The following is a 6,000-nucleotide window of genomic DNA, read 5'->3' as shown; positions in this document are numbered from 1 at the left end:
GAGAGAGAGAGAGAGAGAGAGAGAGGGAGGGAGAGGGAGTGAGTGAGAGAGAGAGAGAGAGAGAGAGCGAGCGAGCGAGCGAGAAAGAGATTCTCACACTGGTTGTGTCCTAATCCGAGTCCATCTCCAAGAAGCAGCGGAGCAGAGTGTTAGTGAAGTGAGTCTGAGAGCCAAGGAGAGCTACATCATCTAGCTCCCCTCTCACACACACACACACACACTCACATACACGCACACACACACCTGCACACACACAAACACATACACACACTCTCTCCTCCCTCTCTTTCTCGCTCTCTCTTTCACACACACTCGTGCAAAGGGAGTCCACGATGTGTCCGGCTGCGCGGCCACGGCTTTTGTGAAAGTGAGGGGATTGACGCTGCCCCTGTCCCAGCCCCCTTGGCTCACACACACAGTGTTTGTTTGCTGTGTTTAGGCTCGAGGTGGTGGTGGTGGTCGTGTTGGTGGTGGTGGTGTGGTGTGGTGTGGTGTGGAGGTGGGGGGGTGCACCGCTGGGGCAGAGCAGGGGCACCGAAGAGAAGGAGAAGAAGAGGAGGAGGAAGAGAGACACTAAGTGGATCAGATCATCAGCAGCAGACTGAACCCTGGAAATGCCCGTCAGGTGAGCAGATAACAGATCTAACAACTTATGGTCAACGCGCACATGCATGAGTGCACACACACTTTCTCACGCTCCTGATTTATTTTCTCACACTTGGACACACACACACACACATACACATGTACACACACCTTATGTTTTCACTTTTTATCAGATTTAAGTTGTCAATTTGTAATTGGTGATTTTTTTTTTTTATTTATAATTCTGCTGCTAAATTTATTCCTTTTTTTTAAAGAAAGTTTAATAACATTTTGTGGAATCTAATCCTAAAGTACTTTAATTCTCTTGAGAGAAAATATCAGTGTACTGTTTGCAGCAGTGACAACTTTTGCTGTGTCTCATTCAGGACAGAACAGAAATGTTGCTAACTTATTACAACTGTCTTACTAAATTAATACATTAGCGGTTAGATTAAAGTTTCCCTTAAATGATAAAATGTGATGAAAAAAATTGGTTTCATTTTAAAAGTAACTTCTCTACTTACCAGGGTCTCTTTTTACTTTGTGACAACATGTTTAAAAATAGGTTTGATTACAGAAAATACTTGCGCATATTTTTGCATGAAAGTGTAGGCTTATAATTTATTATGAATATTGATGTTTCTTGATGTTTCTTTTGATCAGATAATTAGACAAAATGTTTGTGCTCCCTTGAAGGCACCATTATTGCTTTTAACTCAAAAGTTCTTTGGGCATTTAATCGATTTATTTTAACTGACAAAACCATTTTCAATGCAAATATTCATCTCTTTGCTTTTTAGATAAGCCAAATACACCAAACTGCCCAGGAGTTTTTGATAAATTTTGTGTGTGTGTCTGTTTGTGTGTGTGTGCGTGTGTGCGTGTGTGTGTGTGTGTGTGTGTGTGTGTGTGTGTTTGTGCTGGAGTTTGAGATATGGAACCATAGAGTGAGCGGCTGCATGTCCGTCTCCACCTGCAGACGCAGAATTGGTCACAGTTTACTGGCTTAGTAACGTTCACTGCCTTCAGGGTGTTTGCAGCAGGTGGTCCAAATTGGCAGAATGACTGTGACAATCGCACAGTGTTCGCTGATGCCGTAAAGTAAATAACAACATCAAACCATCACATAGTGATTTTAGGTTTTTAGTTGTTTTTTTTTTTGTTTTTTTTTTTTATCAGGATTTTTCAGTTGCTGTGTTTGGAGGCTTGTCACTTGCAGTAAAACGCAGAATAGTGGAACATTTGCTTCATAAAGATAAAATGTGTGTGGATGGGAAAGTATGAATGTTAAAAAAAAAAAAAAAAAAAAAAGTGTATTTTGCATGATTTCCTGCTGGATTCTCTTCTCTGCGTTTGCTCATCTGTGTCTATCCATATGTAGATGTTTGTGTTATTTTGCATGCTCTCCCTGAAAGTCTCTCCAAAATCTGTGTTGTGTGATGGCTATAAATTCTGCTGTTTCTACACCGCCAGCAGCATCATTTGCACACACACACGCACCTGCTGAGATAGCAGGTGCTTCAGATAAATTCAAACCAAATGACTGCCTGCAGAGCAGAGTTACACTTTCAGGTGTCAGGAAGAGCTGTCAAACCGTTACTGCCCATACTTGCATGTATTAGACAGTTTTTAATATCTTAGTGCTTATTTTTCCTGTTTTATGTAATGGATGGTTCTACTTTGCAGTGTGCATTGCTTCAATAGAGACTGTATATTGACACTGACACGAAACAGGGTCAGACCGTGTCATTGCATGTGCATGGTACAGTTTATACCCCGGCCCACTAAGCCACTAAGCCTCTCCATCCGTTTCAGTTCTCGCGTGTGCAGGATGCTTTGGTCGTGACCTACCTTCAGGCCTTTTTTATTAGACCCAGATGCAAGTTTCTTCTTTTGGATTTAAGGAGTGGTGGTTCATTCCAGCAGGCAACTGTGTGATAGTTCCTGACTGCTGACTGAAAATGTCCCATTCAGAGATGGCAGATGAAGTGAAACTGTTGAAAAATGTACAAAAAAAAAAAAAAAAAAGTTGGAGTTGTTGATCTAAGAGCAGGCTGTTACTTTTATTTTACTGCCCAGCACTAGTGTGAGTTTCTGAAACATTCTGAGGATATTAAAAACTTGGTTGGCCTTGTCCATAGTTACAGCTACATTTTAAAGAACAGTTACATGACTGGGTAGGAGTTAGATTGTGAGCATTCATGACGGAAAGAAAAAGCAAAATAACTTTAAATTTTGTTTAGTGTGTGAATTTATCTTGGTTGGTAGAGAAAAGCAGTCACTTTTTGTAACTCATTGACAAGTTCTCAGGTAGACAGACAACTCACCTCTCCCTCCTTCCACTTTCTATTCCTCTCTTGATATTTTTGTCTCTCTCTGTTGCTTTCTTACACTAAGCTGGTCAGTATCCGGTGTGTTGACAGCCGCTCACACACTTCTTGCTCTTGCTGTCTGTGTGTGTGTGTGTGTGCGTGTGTGTGAAGACCATTGACAGACAGTGTGTGGGTCTGTGACAGAGGGTGTCAGCGCGGTGTCAGGGAGATGTGTTTAGTGTCACACTCTGCTGACCTGATCTCCGGTCGGACTGTCCACTCTGGCCCCGCTGTGGCTCCTTACATAACCCCTGCTGTCATTCACACACTGGCCTGAAGGGATCCACCACCGTGCGTGCACGCTCGCTCACTCACATGCATGCAGTGACGTGCACACGATGTATCGGCATCTGCACTCACACTTCCTTTCGCTCTGAAATCGAATATCAAATCAGGTGCAGTCCGCAAAACTTAACTCTTACTCACCATAACTCTTTCATGTCTTTTTCTTTTTCCATCTTTCTCTTATTTATGCCATAAGATAAAACCAAAGTTACATAAATTAAATATATATCTGGAAATATTCAAACAAAGTGTCAAGCTCTGAGCGCTGTGTGGGAATATAGTACAAGGCCGGTGGGTATCCTGGTGTCCCCAGTGTGCAGCAAGACACCTACACAACTTGTGCAACTCTTATCAAGAGTTTGAAACTGCTCTGAACTCTGACATTTGCACCAGGCTAATTGATGTGTCTGTATTAGCATGTGGACTTCTCTGTGCTGGTTTGCACAATGAGAGTGTGCTTTCATGTCCTGGTGTTCGGTGCACACAGTGGTGTGTGTGTGTGTGTGTGTGTGTGTGTGTGTGTGTGTGTGAGGGTGTGTGTGTGTGTGTGTGTGTGTGTTAGAGAGTGAGAGTGACCCTGTGTGCTGTTCTTTGGCCTGTGGTTATTTGGAGGTCAGAGCTGATGTGGTCTCTGCCTGCGGGAGTGGATTTACCATCTTCAGCCTTATAGAGAGCTGCATCCACTTAGCTGACTCGTCCACATTCAGAGGAAGAGCTTTCTGTTACTGTTCCACCTTTTCTGTTTGTTCAGATTTTGGGAACATTTTGAAAATGAGAAACTCTGAGCATATTTGTGAAAGCGCTCAAAGAGAATCACTTCTTTTTTTTTTTTTTTTTGTTGAGGTCTGGATATTTAACCTCAGAGTTGATTGCAGCAATTATTAAAATTTCAAGGTTTTCCCTTGCAGGTGTAGATTTCATAAGGTCTAGGGATAGTTAACATCATTGTGGACTGAGAATTTTTACTCAAAGTATTTCTTATCGTTGTTATTTCAATCCTCATACTATCTATTTTTGTGTGTGTGTTTTTTTTTATTTTACTTTATTTGTACCTTTTAGTTGCTCTGGTGAACCACTTCTCTGATTCGGTGTTTCTTTATGCACAGATTACTTTTACTGATATGGGAAAGTAACTCCATAATCTGCAAATTGATTGATTCCCACAATTTAAGATGAAATGGTAATAATAAAATAATTGAAATTGTATGTTATTGTAAATTGTATGTAATCTCTAGAGAATAGGTAATTATTCTAGTAAATACTGTAAATATATGGGATTCTGTGTGCTGAGAGTTCCAGCTTCATATTTAATCCAGTGCAGGTGAAGTGGAGCATTTCTTTTGTGTATGCTCAGGCCGAGATAGATGGTAATTATGACAGGCATGGATTGGAGTCTGCGCAGCTCCACACCCGTGAGGAGTGGACATCAAAGCACACTCACCAAAGCCCTCTGTAATAAAAGAGGAGGAGGAGAAAGGTATTGATTACCAAGCATGAACATTAGCAAATCTCTTTCTCGCTCCTTTTTTTTATCTACATCTTTATCCGTCCATCATTTCTCTCCCACTCCTTGTCCCTCTTACTGTCTGATTTGACTCCCCTCTGCTTATGCTCTCCATCCCCCATTCACTCTCCATCCACCCCTCACCCCCACACTCTAATCATTTATTTATTGATGATGTCTTTATTTTGTATTCTTCCGGTTTAGGGACCGTCCACTTTGCAAAAGCAAGGTGCTGGTTTACCCATACAGGCTGTTATCTTCATTCCTTTACACCCTTCCTGTACTTTCCTTTTTTTTCCTCATCAACACGGAGATACCTGAGGGCGGGTGGGGTCACTCTGGTCCAATCTAACGGCGTATTGATTCCATTAGATAATTAATGACCCAGGCAGGGCCAGGGAGGAGCAAACATGGGGTTAGGAGAGATGTGGATTTGGGGGGGGGGGGGGGGTGATGGGAGACGCGAGACGCGAGGGGGGTGGTAAGATGGGATTGAGGGGGGGGGGTGGGGTGACGCCAAAACCCATGAGAGTTGCTGAGAACCTTGGGTTAGGAATCATCTAGAGTCGTCAAGGTCAAGCTCAGCCGATGCTCCGATACGGAAGCAGAATGCCGAGCAAGTAGGAATATGGAACACCGAGATAGGGGAGGGAGAGAGATCTTCATGTCCAGCAGCTGTCGATTGATCAGCCACTGAAAAATTGTACATTAAAAAGTCTTTTGACTTCCAAATCCTGAGGTCCAACCAGGACCGTAATGCATGATAAGTAGTTTTCAGCCCTCCAACCAGAATACCAAACTTCATCTCTCCAGACACTCCAGACACTCATTTACAACTACTCAACAACATGAAAGGCAAGATAGAAAACTAGCTACATCAAATATTCTGTTCATGTTATTTCTGACCGTGTTTTCTGCATCTTCCATGATATTGAGCGTTCTCTATTTGATAAAATATTATTCAGAGGAATATCTTACATTGCTGTTGTATGTCTTCTCTACTTTTACCTTTAGTGGGAGATAATTAATGATGGGCGGGGAAACTGTTCTTAATAAGATTTTATTTGATCCTATGCAGTGTTTGCTTTGAGTTGAAAACCTTTTTTCTTCAAAATGACATTTATTGCATTGGACGATTTATATGACAGGACACGAGAGATAAGAGACAGAGGGAACTGACCCTGGCCAGATGCTGAATCAAGGCACCACAAAAATGATTTGCGTTCTCTGCTTAAAGGCACAAATGTCATGTTT

General features: G+C 42.1%; 1 protein-coding gene across 1 annotated transcript in view; it reads left to right on the top strand.

Moving 5' to 3' along the window:
* Positions 1-545: 545 nt before the first annotated feature.
* npas1 (neuronal PAS domain protein 1) overlaps positions 546-6,000 on the top strand; it is a 36,012-nt gene continuing 30,557 nt past the window's right edge. Inside the window, exon 1 of the mRNA XM_026294860.1 lies at positions 546-625. The gene's annotated coding sequence lies outside the window, so the exon portion shown is untranslated. The remainder of the gene's footprint in view (positions 626-6,000) is intronic.

Source organism: Mastacembelus armatus, chromosome 13 (genome assembly GCF_900324485.2).
Source record: "Mastacembelus armatus chromosome 13, fMasArm1.2, whole genome shotgun sequence".
In the NCBI taxonomy this organism is placed as follows: domain Eukaryota; kingdom Metazoa; phylum Chordata; class Actinopteri; order Synbranchiformes; family Mastacembelidae; genus Mastacembelus; species Mastacembelus armatus.
Note: the sequence above shows the minus strand (reverse complement) of the source record. Positions and strands in the feature narration are given on the sequence as shown.